The 15832-nt window shown below is 39.7% G+C and overlaps 1 protein-coding gene across 1 annotated transcript in view; it reads right to left on the bottom strand.

Moving 5' to 3' along the window:
- Window positions 1-15492, bottom strand: part of LOC122804118 (F-box only protein 43-like) — a 233250-nt gene extending 217758 nt beyond the window's left edge. The window contains exon 1 of the mRNA XM_044073766.1: window positions 15356-15492. The gene's annotated coding sequence lies outside the window, so the exon portion shown is untranslated. The remainder of the gene's footprint in view (window positions 1-15355) is intronic.
- Between the last annotated feature and the right edge of the window lie 340 nt (window positions 15493-15832).

Below are 15832 nucleotides of genomic sequence, written 5' to 3'. Positions count from 1 at the left end.
ATTATATACATTTCTACCCTATAACCATACATAAAAGTTGTGGGACATTTTCTGTAATGTTATATGAATAATGTTTTATTTATGATTAATGTTATGTCAGCTTGGGCTTTTCAATAACTCTAGAAGTGTTATATTACCATTGTAGAACCGTTCTTCCCAGGCCTCCGCTTTCTTGGCTAAATTCTATAAATAAATGTTTTAAGCCATCCAAGTATGAATTTAATGTTTTTTTTTTATAATCCTCAACACCAAGATCAATACCCAGACAAAATAAGCAATATATGCTGTAGTGGTATTGTTTATCACTAGTACACTTATCAAGTCTGGAGGGTATTTCAGTCTTTTAATGAGGTCTTCCAAGATGTGTTTGTCTATAGTTAGAAAAGACAATATAATAAAATATTAAAGAAAAAGCAACAAACACTAAGCAGATGAAATTTCTCCCACATAATGTAAGGATCAATGACACCTAGAAATAATGGAAAGGCTTTAAGAAGCAGGGAGCAACATGAAATACACAAGGCAGCCTTGCTCCACTGATGTACTCTGCTTTCCTTGGCACAAGACCTCCCTTGGATCCTTACAGGGAAGACGTCCACTACCTTGAAAAGATCTGGTTAGGAAACTAGAATCAAAATGTTAATCAACCCAGCTGTGCCTATAGAGGTAGCCAGACGCTCAGTGGCTCTGGTACTTGAAAGCACAGAAAAAGATAAATGTGCTTATCCTGGGGGTAGAAACATGCATGGCAGAGAACAGCTGTATTTATATCCTTGCATGACTGGGGCCCAGACTAGTATGTGTGTGGAACGGGTTTAGATGCTTCACCTCCCTTAAGCTGGGGTTGAAAGTATCCCAGTAGCCATGCCTCATAAGCATAGCTTTAGGAATATAGCATTAGCATGTAGGTCAGAGTACGGCCACAACTAGAGCAAAAAAGAGGCTCAACAGCTTTTTACAACATGCACATTACGAACTCTCTTCTACATTGTATATATAATGTATGGTCAACTTTATTGCTTGCCCTTATATTTTATTTTTCTTCTTTTTGTGTTACATATATTGTACTACTTTTGTAACAGTTGTTCATTTTTTTTTTAAAATTCCATTGTGTACTGTGGAGCTTTTCTCCCCGGGCCTCCACTGAAAATGGGCTCATACCCAGTCTGACTTTCCTGGTAAATAAATGTCAAATAAAATAAATAAATAAATAGCTCTCCGGTCCCTCACCTCTAGATGATGGACCAATAAGCATCTCTAGATGGAACAATAAGCAGCTGACCATAGAGTGCCACAAAGACTGTGCAGCAGCAATTGGACTACAGACACCCATTCCTAGTTGACTTATGGTGGAAGTTGCTGGAGAACAAACCCTAATGACAGAAATCACAAACTGCAAAGAAAAAAAAGGAAGAGAGACTCATCCTAAATTATATGATTTACTGTCACAATGACCCTATCTGAATGAGGCAGACATGTCTTTTTATACAAACTCTCTGCAACACTCACTTTCACACCTCCACAATTAAGACAGCAGGTTTAGTATTTTGAACTAGTACATGCAATGTTAAATATAAACTTATCATGATATTGGGGTCATGATCTTGGAAAGTTAATGAAACTGTCTTAATATCAGGGAGGGCATGATGCCCATGGCTGGCCCAATAATCAGGGAGCCTCAATCCTCACCACTAGCTCCAGTGAGTGATATGCACATTGGGAAGGATAACAAGTACACACACAGTAAAGTACAACTTCCCTTAAGAGCACACAGAGATCACAGTCAGTCTGGGGCTGGCTACTCCCTTTCTCTCCAGATCCCCAGACTAAGATTCCCTACTGGCACAGCTATAAGGTACAGATCTCAGCCTAGTGGTAAAGTTAAAACCTCCAGCACCCTCTCTGCCCAACCAGTGCTTCATGTCCTTGCCCAAGTAACTGACACACAGAGATACGAGTTATATACTAACGCACAGACACTCCAGGGGAAGGCTGGCTCAGGTTCTCCAGCTAAGCTCCAATCTCTCCAGACATTAACTCATTCACTCCGGAGCAGCTCAGAAAAAGCTGCCTGCTTAATTCCACCATAGGAACAACAGTGCAGCCTGAGCTCATTTTCAGAAAATCCATTAGTAATACTATACAAAAAACAAATGTTCATAACTCTTATAGTTAAAGAGCTACACTAAAAATGTAAACGCGAAAGTTGTTCAGCAGACACTGACCTTTCCAACAGTGTAAATGTTGATAGGGCATATCAAAGTCATTTTTAAATATTTGGCAAGGAATGCTGATATTGTGCAATTTTTTTACCTTTTTGGAAAAGCAAAGCACAATATCTTGTTCTATGTACCATGCCGACCCATACAATTTTAATTTAATTTGTTAGTATGAATGTCAGCTTTAAAATGATACCTTAACCATTACGGTGTGACGCTCCTTTCATGAGATATTCACAGAAATATGATTAATATATTATTTCTCATAATTGATAAATAAACAAAGCATAATATCTCATCACATGTAACAGAGCCTACATATCAGTGTAGAAGTTGTGCATCTGAATGTCAGCTTCAAAATGATGCATAATTTGTCTGATTACCATGCTCCCTCGCAAAGATATGGGCATAATAATGAGAAGTATTGTAAATGTATAATTTTCATATTCATACAAGACTTAAACTGTGATATCTGAATGTGTGTACAGTGTACTGACACAGTTTTTACCATGTTGTAAGGAGTAACACTGTCTTCAAAATGAGGTATTACTTCACACAATGAGATGCTCCCTTACAAAGTTATTTACCAAAATATGAAAAAAAATCATAATTTCCATAACCTAAGTCTGAAACAAACTTTGATATCTGCCTATGAGTACAACATACAGGCACCATTCTTTTACCATGTTAGAACTATAAATAATCTTTTCAAAATGAGGTATTACTTAGCACATTCAGATGTTCCCTTGCAAAGTTATTTACCAAAATATTAAAAAAAAAAATCATAATTTCCATAACCTAAGTCCCAAACAAACTTTGATATCTGCACATGTGTCAAACATACAGGCACAATTTTTACCATGATGGAACCAGCAATACTGTCTTCAAAATTAGATATTACTTGGCACATTCAGATGCTCCCTTGCAAAGTTATTTACCAAAATATGAAAAAAATCCTTCCACAATCCTAAAATAATGTGATACTTACTGTAATACATTACTCCCTTCATTCTGTTTCATTTTCTCAACACACAACCGAGAAGCTATTAGTCTATAGTCTAACCCAAAAGGCTCAGAAGACCTTTGTGGTAGGTTGATCATGCTTTAAATTAATATCCTAAAAAATTAAAGCATATCTAAACTGTACCCTATAAAAGTGACAATGTCCTTGAAATTTAACAGGAAGCTATGATTATTTCATGCTGCACAGCGTTAGTCATGCACAACTATTTCTAAAATATGGCGTTCTTTGTAGACACTACCAAGAAAGTAAGCCAATTATTGAAGTCAATCATATATTGTCCAGGCTATATACACACACACATACCTATATATAAGTTCTTTATCCATGTCCCACTCTCTCTGTGTGTATGTATGTATGTGTATATATATATATATATATATATATATATATATATGTGTGTGTGTGTGTGTGTGTGTGTGTGTGTGTGTGTGTGTGTATGTATATATATATATATATATATATATATATATATATATATATATATATATATATATATATATATATATATATATATATCCATCCATCAGTCCACAACCCCTTTTTCCCATTTCTGCACGAGGTAGGGGTATCACTTCAACAGTGACGATCACCTAGGTCCATGGTTTGCAGCCCTGCTGTGTAGTTCATCCACACCACACACATTCACATGTGCATTCACACCGGTGTCCAATTTAGAATGTCCAAGCTACCTTCTGCGTGCTTTTGGAATGTGGGCAGAAATTGGAGCAACCAGAGAAAACTCATGTGAACACAGGGAACATGCAGACTCTGCATAAATGCCACCCCAGCTGAGATTTGAACTGGGGAACCTCTTGCTGTGAGAGTGTGAGGCGGTAACTATCTGTTGTGTGCCATCCCTTACAAATACAATGAAACCAAAGTGTACATAATTACCTATCTACGTTTTTCTAGCTAAAGTATTTTACAGGTTATCTGCTAAGAAATTTCCAGTCAAATGATATGTCAGTATGTATTAGGTATTTTCTTATCCATTTTCGATTACTGAGCCAAAGGTTACTAAGTCGATCCGTGCTTTGAAGGTAAAGAACAGGATTTCCTGGGCACTTGTGTGTGCACACAAGAGCTATACAGTTAACAATAACATGATTACTCAAGCAGTAGTAGCATGGCACAAAGCAGTAACAATTACAGTTAAAACGTTGCACTATAAACATCAAAACCAAGTCACAGTATCTAGTACATGCCAGAACCATGCCAGTTGAGCTTCTTCTGTAATATTCCCTCTTTATTAATATAAATAAACCATTGCTTTTACATGCTGTCATAAATGTGCTTACACCCTAAACTTCCAAATAAGAGTGCTTTCAGATTACCACAAAGTGAATGGGAGTCGTACATATATTGATATACACACATGTGCACAGATATATATATATATATATATATATATATATATATATATATATATATAGAGAGAGAGAGAGAGAGAGAGACACACACACACACATATACAGACACATACAGGAAAAACAAAACGGGTTTTGGAGGATAGCTACTTGATGAAGAATGAGGGGGTGGCTTGACTACAAGCAGAGAAAAAACACAATCTGCCTTGTGCATTCATCAAAGTGATAATGACTTCTACTTATGTGAATAACAGTTACAGCAGCTGAGACTTTTACCAGACAAGTGATAATTACTTAGTGTTATATTGTAACTGCACTTATGATAATGACCTTCCTTTCAGTACTGCAAAGTTATACAGGATCAGACAAAGGTGATAATTGCTGCACATAACCTGTTGACTAGGCATTCATTAGCATTCATTCAGTAACAGACTCAGCATCAGTAACGAGAACACCTGAGTAATTCAGTAAAATAGTACAACACTTACATATTACTGAGCCCTTCCTCCCACCCAATTCCACACATGACTGACAAAGCCAGGAACAATGCACAAAAATATGGTACCTTCATGCTGGCAGTAGTCAGCAAGTGATCACCTTTATCTCACTCATGCAACTACTAATCACAAATAGAATACTGCAAGCAGAAGTGGTTTATTGCCTGCTTATTTTACATTATACTATTTACTCAATGGTGTATCTGATGTCGTATATGCTTGTACATTACACTATAATCATTACTGTGTCCAGGTATACATGCACCTCAATGAAATGTTTACCCCAAACAACCCTTTACTAACATTTCTGAGTATGTACAACCACCATCATAAGCACTTCACCAAAGCAACCCCTTCACTACAATTTTGAGGTATGCACAATCACCAACATTAAACACTTTCCCAAACGAAACGTGTAACATTTCCTAGTATGTACAATCAACAACATTTTGGACAGCAGGACTAAACGCAAGAAAGTTATATTAGTGTTAACCCTTTCAGCCACAAACATGGCACATACTATTAAGTTGGAAAGCATAACATATCTAGTCATAAGAAAAAATCATAATCTTTTAAATTTAAACCTACCAAAAGGAAAACTACCTGGTAACTTTCTGTTTTCTAATGGAGCTAAAGTTACTCTTGCATATAGCGCATGTGATTAGGGCTACGAGATGTTACACTGCTTCCTGTGTTCCAGGGTTTGACTGCCTCAACCTCCTTTTGCTTACTATACAACTCTAAGCAAGTCACTTAACCAGACAGTAATTCAAGGTTGAGTCTGAAAAAGGTCCATGTGGATCAGTGATCTACCCTGGTTAGCAAATAAATAAATAAATGGCTGTCCAGAGCTAAAGTCATGATTATACAAATAAAATGAATATCCCAGAATAATGTGGCAGAGCATGAAAGATGTAGTCAGCTTCTTCCACCTGATAGTGGGTAAGACAATAGTTAAGTATGGGCACACACTGTGTAATTTACTGTCCTCAACTACCGTGAACTGTTATTGCTATTTTGTTGTTTAAAAACAAACAAACATACAACTATTTAAATAGATTTTCATTTTATTTATTGTGAGATAAGTGATCTACATTACTTACAAGTACTGCCAAAACATCTCCCAAAAAAAAGTAAATAAACATTAACCTATGGTATGATAAAGAAGTAAAAAAAAACTGTACAAAGGCTAAACGAATGCATTAACAATATTACAGTCCAGTTAATGTGATTATTCGGGACAAATTTAAAAAGAGTTGCAAAAACGTTTCAAATCCAGTTAAAAAAAAAAAAAAATCGGTATGTGCATGTTACGGATTACGGAAGAAGTACTCGGGGAAATACACGACTTCATCGTAAATTTCCAGTAAAATTAACACAAGTCAATTACTGAATGAAGAAGCAGTAGGCATAACTTTCTTGAGGTATGGTTCTAATTCAAAACTGATACAGCTCAAAAAAAAAAAAAAAAAAAAAAAAGGGCAAATGAACATTCTGCTGCAAAAATGCTTTCCCTAACACCAAGATAACACAGCTTTAAAGTTAAAATATAAAAACTGCACAAGAATGCTTAGTCATTAACAATTTATGGGATCAGTTAAATTATTGATTTTTCAAAATACTGCACCTCAGTCTTGACAACTGTTTTGGTATTTGTTGCTTCACTGTTCACAAACTAAACCGAACAGTGGGATACTAGTTAGAAGCACGCACAAACACTGATAACATCCCAAAAGCCCCCTTACTCTCGCAAATAATATGAAAACACGTAATAAATATGTGATGACAAGTGCTAAATCTACCAAAATAGACTATAGCCAGACAGTACCAATCACATACCACAAAATCTCTACAAACAAAATGAATAGTACTTCCGTTTCAGGATCAAAATACTTTCCTGCTGCCGAACACTGTCTTTGTTTTGTATAGTAAGTTATCTGCCTTTTTCAGAAGGAAATACAGCTGTGCATAGCTATAAAATGCAGCATCTAGTCTTTCAAAGTGTAATTCCCAGTAATAAAGGGCAAACGTATACATCATTCAAACTACATTATTCTAATGCATAACGCAAAAACAAATGTCAGCCAGTACGCCCATTACAAGTGCTTTCCTTCATTTATTACAGCGTATTACTATCACTTTATACAATTACATTGGCGAAGAGGTGCACCTAATATAAATGACTAACACAGCAGCAGCAAACAGTTTACGTTTAAACCAAAACAATGGCATATTCAAAATCTAAGTCATACCTCATGTTTCAAAAGTGCTGCAAAGGTCCGAGCTTCACCAAAGCATCGGCACCGTTCATTGCAAACACTGCTGGCAAGCAAGAAAAAAAATGCAGTCCTTACATTCATCCACAAATACAGACGTGGACACGGAACCGCATACAATTTTAGAATTTATGATGTTTTTAATATGAAGTGTACTTGGGGCACCAACAGCTTCACTGTGCAATCTGATCGTTAAGAAGGTAAAAACACTATCATTCAAACACCTGAAACTGCTGAAGATTAACGGTCATAGTTTCTAAATGCATACGGAGATCGGCCTTTGGAATGCTGTAACAAGACACACGCATACACTACGTTATTACTTTTAACAGCTTCAGCTGACACAGAAGCCGATTTGTGTACGTTTTTCAACACTGCTACCTAAAAACACAAGTTCATAACTTTATTAAATGTCAGCTCCTTACAAAACATTGGAATATTACTTGTCTCGGTCACCTTCAGTGGACTTTTACTTCGCAGCTGACATGAAGACAACATACTAAAGTAACTTTTTTGTATGCGCGTATTATATATTATAAACACAGAGCAAAGGATTTTAGGTCAGGGGGTGGAGGAGTTATGTGGACTGTGATTGGACAGAACGGCTTGCTTGTATAGAAAATCTGCTTGCTATGACAAGAAAGTACAGAGTGACTTGCAAGCCGATTTTTTCCGAAAACTCGAATATAACCACCAAGTAACTCTATGCTGAAAATTAAGCTGACAAGGCAACTGACAGAGTTCAGTTACTTTTTCAACTTAATTTTCAACATTGGAGTTACTATCAGACTACAAAGTTAACTGCTCTGGGAGAAGGCACTCAGTGTTAACATAATGCAATTCCTATCTTCTCATGGCGCGCTCGGTGTTAAGCACAGAGGCGCCATGAGAAGGTACTCGGGGTTAATGAGTTAAGGTAGAAATCACGGCCACCAACCACTAATATCAGCTACTATAAGGCCCTTCCCGAAGGGTAACCAATTTCACTGTGCAATATTACTGTTATCCAAATATTTAGTGTGACCCAGGGCTAAAGGTATTGGAGTAGCTTGGACAGAATCACCAAATACATGCAATGTACTCCAAATACATGCAATGTACTCAAGAGCTTAAATTATCTCTACACAAAACAGCCACAGTTTAACAGTTTAAAATATTTAATAATTAATAAAACACAAGACAATACTCATCAATTCAACATGACATTACAGAGTTCAGAGATCACAGAAAAATGCTTTAAAATAATATTGTAGAATAGTCTGACAAATACAGAAACAGCTAAACTAATTTGGCTATTTCTATACATCTCTAAGAGAAATCACTGTTCTAAATAAATATCTTACACAGCAAAGGCAGAGCGCTGGTGAGTTAATGTGTTCGGGTTCAGACAAAATCCAAAATGCTCTTTCTCTCTGGAAAATCTTAAATTGATAACAGTACTGATGAGGCATTTCAGATTAAATCATTCTTAACAGTTCTGATTTAGTTTCCCAGGCTAACAGAAACTCAAAATTTACATTTCTTTTTGTAATTTGCATCTGCAGGAAGCCACAGCAATAAAAATACATTTTACATATAAAATCTAGTAATTAACTTGTCCCAAAACAACAGAAAGAATTCCTTAGTCCAGACATCCCGTCTCCGAGCTTGAGATCAGTTATACAATGCTCGACTTATCAGCTTTATTCCAGCACAGTGCACTGTGGTTACATTTTTGAAGCTCAGTACAACATATAGTTTTAATCGTAACATAGTTCTCTTTACATTTGTAAAACAGGCTGTGGATTACATTAATATTTACAAATTACAGATTATTTAAGAATTTTATCTAGCTTGGCTGGCAGCCTTCACATTCTCCCCCACCCCCACAGAGAACTCAAGATAGTTTTTCAAGTGTTCTTTGAGAAATGTTGCTTGAGAAGGTTAGGTCTGTAAGTATACCTTAGCCCATTCCCTGTCTTGAGAGCCCATCTGCGTTGGTGTTTCTAACCCAACTGCGGTGCTGCACTGACATATCATATGCTTGCAACCCTAGGCTCCATCTTAGCAACTTGGCATTTTGCTGGCTGGCTCGGTGAAACCATGTTTGGGGATTGTGATCTGCAACTACAGTCAATTTTCTTCCATATGGATAAGGCCGAAGTTTCTGCAGTGCCCACACTATGGCTAGACATTCCTTTTCTACAGCTGCATAGCATGCCTCCCTGGGTTGAAGCCTACGAGTTGAGATAAACCACTGGGTGCTCTTCTCCCTCTGAAGAAATCTGGCCAAGTACAGCCCCCACCCCATGGTTCAAAGCATGCACCTGCACAACAAATTCTTTGCTGTAATCTGGGCTGGCTAACAGGGGGTCCGCCCAAAGCTTCTTCAAGCTTCTGGAATACCTGCTTACATGCTGGGTCCACACTATGTTATCTGGCCTGTTTTTCCTAGTCAGGTCTGAGGGGAGCATCTATGGTACTATAACTGGGGATGAACTTTCTGTAGTATCCCTGCTGTCCCTAAGAATGCCCTCACCTGCTCTTTGTAACAGGTGTAGGCCGTGCCTAAATAGCTTCTACTTTGGCAGGTTCTGGCCTGATCTTACCACACCCCACTCTAATGTCCCAGGTAGGAGACCTCTGCCATACCCACCTAATATTTACTCAGCGTAATGGTCAACCCTGCCTTCTGTAGTCTGCCCAGCACCTCCTGGACATGCTGAAGGTGCTCTTGCCAGGAATGGCCGTAGATTTCAATATCATCTAGGGTAAACAAGGGCAAACCCTCCTGCTAGGGTATGATCTACCAACCTCTGAAAAGTCGCTAGGGCATTTTCCATCCCAAATAGTATCTTTGTGAACTCATACAAACCAAAAGGAGTCACAAAGACTGACCTGTCTCTAACACTGGGAGTCAAGGGCACCTGCCAGTAACCCTCGGTAAGATCAATGCTGGTAAGATACTTGGCCCCACACAGCTGCTCTAGGGCTTCATCCAACCAAGCATGGGGTAAGCATATGACTGTGTGACTATTTAATTTCCTGTAGTGCACACAGAACCTGGTGCTGCCATCCTTCTTTGGCACCAGCACCACTGGGGAAGCAGAGGGACTGTTGGACTCCTGAATTACCCCTACTTCCAACATCTCCTGTATCTCTTCTTTCAGAGTTTGACTCTCTCAGGCACCCTATGAGGAACTGCCTAATAGGCCTTTGGAGTCCTGTATCCACCTGGTGATGCACCAGGTGGATGCACCCTTGTTTCCCAGTGAACATGTCCCCAAACTCCTGTAACTCTGCTCAGATTGCTCGAACCTTGGAAGGAGATAGCTGCTGGGACATTGCTACCCCTTCCACTGGGATATTGCTACCCCTTCCACTGAAGTGTCAGTCCGAGCCACAATGAGATCCAGTCACCAGATCTCCCTCAGACTCCACCTGCAATCCACTGCAAATAGTCAACACAAGGGCCTCCCTATCATGGTAAGGTTTCATCATGTTAACATGGTACAATTTTTGCTCCTGCCTAGCAGTTCTACCATGTAGTTAACATCACTTACCTTTCTCCCTCCCAAACTGCTTGCAGCTTATTGCATCTGACAGGAATGAGAACCATTACCTGCTGCCCTATAGCATACACTCTAGCTCGAGCATTCCTGTCATACCAGACCTTTTTCTGTTGTCGGGCCTTTGCCAGATGCTCCTGGGCCAAACCCATGAGTTCCCTGAGCCTTGTCCTGAGGTTTAGGACATATGCCACACAACAGACTCTTGGTGAGATTCACACTCACCTTCCCATTCATCTAGGATTAAATCTAGAGGCCCCCTCACCCTATGCTCGTACAACTCAAAGGGTGAAAAACCTGTGGATTCCTGGGGAACCTCTCTGTAAGCAAACAGATGAGGGAAATATTTGTCCCACTCCCTCCAAAACTGGTCTGCTAATGCCCGTAGCATGGACTTGAGTGCAGAGTTTAACCTCTCAACAAGACCATTAGTCTGGGATGGTAGGGGGTGGTCTTAAGGTGCTTCAACCCACAGTACTTCCACAGACAAGCCAGCAGATCTGACATGAAAATGGCACCTCTATCAGTCAGTATCTTTTTTGGGAAACCTACCCTGCTACCCTCTGAAATGGCTCCTCAATCACAGGCAAAGGCATCAAAGGAGCTTTTACCTTGTCTCCTGCTTTCTCTACCTTTTGGCACTGCTCAAAGATCCTGCAGTACCCTGTTACAGCTTTGGAAATTCCATGCCAATAGAAATTATGTATAATATGTCTCTGTACATTTTATGCCCATATGACCTGCAAAGGGAATATCATGGGCTATGGCTAAAAGTGCCAGACGGTAGGCTGTATTCTCTCACCTTCTAGCCCTCCCTCAGGGGTCCACTCTATACAGTAACCCTTTGTCCCAGTACACAGATTGCCCCTTCTCTTGAGAATCATGTGCCTCACTAGCTACCTGCCTCAGACCTTGTAATGCAGGGTCTGACAGCTGAGCCTATCTCAACTCTCTCTTTGTAACCCTTCCCAGCTCCCCTTCCACAGGAAGTCTGGTATCCTCTGACAGTGGTGCCTCACTGTCAGCCTGGGTACTACTACTCACCTCTACCTTTGCAGTCACTCTGTCCAAGGGACCATCAGTACCCACAAGCAGCTGTGGTTCACCTTCAGTTTCAATGCTACAGGGTAGCTCCCTCCCTTTTGTAACCACCACCAGTCCTGGCTGCAAGTGTGCGGTCTGTCTGGGTCTCCTTCAGGCTTCCAGACCTACATGCTGGTCTCAAAGTCTGACTGCATGTAACTGCATTAACACATGGTACTACCTCATCCAAATCCTTCCCTATCAGGACATCTGCAGGATGGTAGTTTGGTACCCCTGTTGTCTCAAGACAACCTACTATTGACATTTTGTCATTCCTCACTTACTGGCTCCCCTCACCTTTTCTTCCCCACCTTGCCTACATGGACATCCATATGCCACATGGCCTCACTGGTTGCATTCAAAAGATTTAACTCTAGGTCCTGGATGTGTACCTGGACTAGTGGCTTCCTCTGCTACTGGCAGATTCTATTGGAGCAGTCTGGGCTGCCCACCATGGGTTCTCTTAGACCCATGAGCAGTACTGGGGTCCTTTTCCTGTGCAGGGTTGCCCTGCTTGCTAGATATAGGTCCCCCCTTTTCCCAACTTATCTGAAGCAGCACATAGTCCATCAGCTAACCAGATTTTCATGTCCTAAGGCAAAATGCTAAGGGCTTGTTCCCTCACCAAAAGGTCTGCCACACCTTCAAAAGTGGTGACCTGACATCCACTCACCTATGAAAATAAGTGCTCAGTTCAGCAACATATTCACACACACTCGTCTGCCTTGCGTCTATGCTCACGAAACTTTAAGTTTCAGGTGTCAGCTTAAATAATGCTAACAAACAATTATTTACAGCATTATACTTAAAAACAGTCAACGTCAGATAATTTGGAAAGTACATTTACAGCTTCACCATGGAGTAAGGGGGTCAGGAACTGTACTCAGAGCCTTTGGTCAACATCATACTGTTTACATAACTTCTCAAACATATGAATGAAACATACCCTTTCAAACATATGAATGAAACTATCAAAATTAGCCCCCTCTGTAAACTGTGGGAGAAATGTACTGACCTTTTGTGCTTCTGGGATCCAGTTACTCCCTTCCCCATTACCTCCACGACTCTTCCTTTTCGTGCTGCCTCTGCTTCTCCACAGCTTTCATTTCCAAACGCCTGGCCTCCAACTTGAGTCTCTTTAGCTTCACATAGATTTTTAACCTCTGCAGAAAGGGTGAGCTGTCCATTCTCTGAGTGTTGAACATCTCCACGGCCATTCGGATCGTCGTCCTGATTGCAGTTTTCTGATGCAGCTGTGAACAAAGTTGCAATCATATCTGCCCCCATCAGGTTTCCATGCACCAGTCCTTTGGCATGGCATATGTCAGGCAACTGGCTCCTTGTCAGCTTGCCATACTACTTTGCTGACATGCTTGCCTGCTCTCACTGACTATGCTAAGAAAAGAAATTAAACAATTCTGATATGAACTCTGAATATTCACTGCATGGCTAACAGAGTACAAAAACACCTTCAGTGATCACTGTACACAAGCTACAAGAATTCACTATCCACACCACTACAAGCCAATTAGTATGTATGTGATGTGGCTAACTCAACACCATCAAATAATTAATAATTTGATGTAGATATTCCACCGCTGCCAATATGTGACACCCATGCACTGGACCAATAATCAAGGAACCTCAATTCTCACCACTAGCCCCATTGAGGGATGTGCACACTGGGAAGGATAAGTACACACAGACACAGACACACACAGACACACACAGACACACACAGACACACACAGACACACACAGACACACACAGACACACACAGACACACACAGACACACACAGACACACACAGACACACACAGACACACACAGACACACACAGACACACACAGACACACACAGACACACACAGTAAAGTACAATTTCCCTTAAGAGCACACAGATCACAGTACAATTTCCCTTAAGAGCACACAGAGATCACAATCAATCTGGGGCTGGTTTCCCCCCTTCTCTCCAGATCCCTAATAAGACTCCCCAATGGCACAGCTATAGGGTACAGATCTCAGCCTAGTGGTAAAGCCAAAGCCTCCAGCACCCTCTTTGTTCAACCAGTGCTTCGTGTCCCTGCCCAAGTAGCTGACACATGCACAATGAGATATGAGTTATATACAAACACACAGACAATCCTGGGGAAGGCTGGCACACGTTCTCCAGTTATGCCCCCTTCTCTCCAGACTATAAGGTAGAAATCACTGCCCCCAACCACTAATATCAGCTTCTATAAGGCCCTTCCCAAAGGGTGACCAATTTCCCTGTGGAATATTACTGTTACCCAAACAGCAAGTGTGACCCAGGGCTAAAGCTATTGGAGTGGTTTAGACAGTATCACCAAATATATGCAATGTACTCTAAGAGCTTAAAATTATCTCTACACAAAACAGCCACAACTGAACGGTTTAAAATATTTAATAATAAAAACACAAGACAATACTCTCAATTCAACACAATGACAGATTTCAGAGATCACATGAAAATGCTTTAAAATACTGTAGAATAGTCTGACAAATATAGAAAACAGCTAGACTAATCTGGCTATTGCTATCACTGTTCTAAATAAATATCTTACTTACAGAGCAAAGGCAGAGTGCTGGTGAGTTGATGTGTTCCTGTTCAGACAAAATCCAAAATACTCAACTTTCTCTCTGGGAAAGTCTTAAACTGATAACACTGTACTGATGAGGCATTTCAGACAGCATCATTCTTAACAGTTATGATTTAGTTTCCCAGGCTAACAAACTCAGAATTTACATTTTTTTTTTGTAATCTGCACCTGCAGGAAGCCACAGCAATAAAATATATTTTACATATAAAATAGAGTAATTAACTCAAGACAACAGAAAGAATTCCTTACTCCAGACATCCTGTCTCCGAGCTTGAGATCGGTCATACAGTGCTCGACTTATCAGCTTTCTTCCAGCAGAGTGCACTGTGGTTACATTTTTGAAGCTCAGTACAACATAGTTTTAATCATAACATATAGTTCTCTTTAAAATTTGTAAAACAGCCTGTGGATTAAATTAATATTTACAAAGGACAGAATTATTTACAAAATTGTATCTAGCTAGGCTAGCAGCCTTCACAGAGGATACAACTGCCTTTCATATTGGGAGATTGCTTGTATAAGGGTAGCTCTTGTGATTCGTAAAGCATCAAACTATCAGTGCGAGAAAAAAGAGAGTGAAGGTCGCAATCAAACAGAAGGAGCTTCAACATTACAAATATTTAAAAAAATAAATACATCAAGATGCTGGGTGATAAAGCACGTTACATTTTCATTTTTCGGATGGTAGTAAATACTGAAATAAGGGGAAAAACTACTCACCTGCAGTAATGAAATATATCCCTAAACACCTCCTCTTCTCTGTTTCTGTATTTGTAGACAAGTTTCTTCACTTTTACTTGTCTGTTAAGGACCTTCAGGGTGCTGCTAGGGAAAGACTCTCCTCAGGTAGTGCTTCTTAAAGCTGTTGCAAAAAATATGGATGATATTCAGAAACTGATAAATGCAGCAATATCAAAAGCTAACTGCAAAGATCTGTCCATGCACAACCTTGTCACACTAGCATCATGAGGCTTTCAACCAAAAGTTAGCAAAACACATACCCGTCATAGTGATAAACATTTCAGTTTTACTGAGTAGTTTGTAAGTGAATCCAGTAAAGTTTTTTTTTTTTTAAAAGAATTCTACAACTATATTTTTCCTGAATGATGAGCTTGTCTCCAACAGTGTCAGCACATTACAAAAAAGGAGGCACAAGCACGCACCAGATGCCTCTTTTCTTAGAATTGGGATGCCCAC

Source organism: Protopterus annectens, chromosome 6.part0, assembly GCF_019279795.1.
Source record: "Protopterus annectens isolate FY-2018-M chromosome 6.part0, PAN1.0, whole genome shotgun sequence".
Classification (NCBI taxonomy): domain Eukaryota; kingdom Metazoa; phylum Chordata; order Ceratodontiformes; family Protopteridae; genus Protopterus; species Protopterus annectens.
The sequence above is the reverse complement of the archived record's forward strand: the minus strand, read 5'-3'. Positions and strand labels throughout refer to the sequence as shown.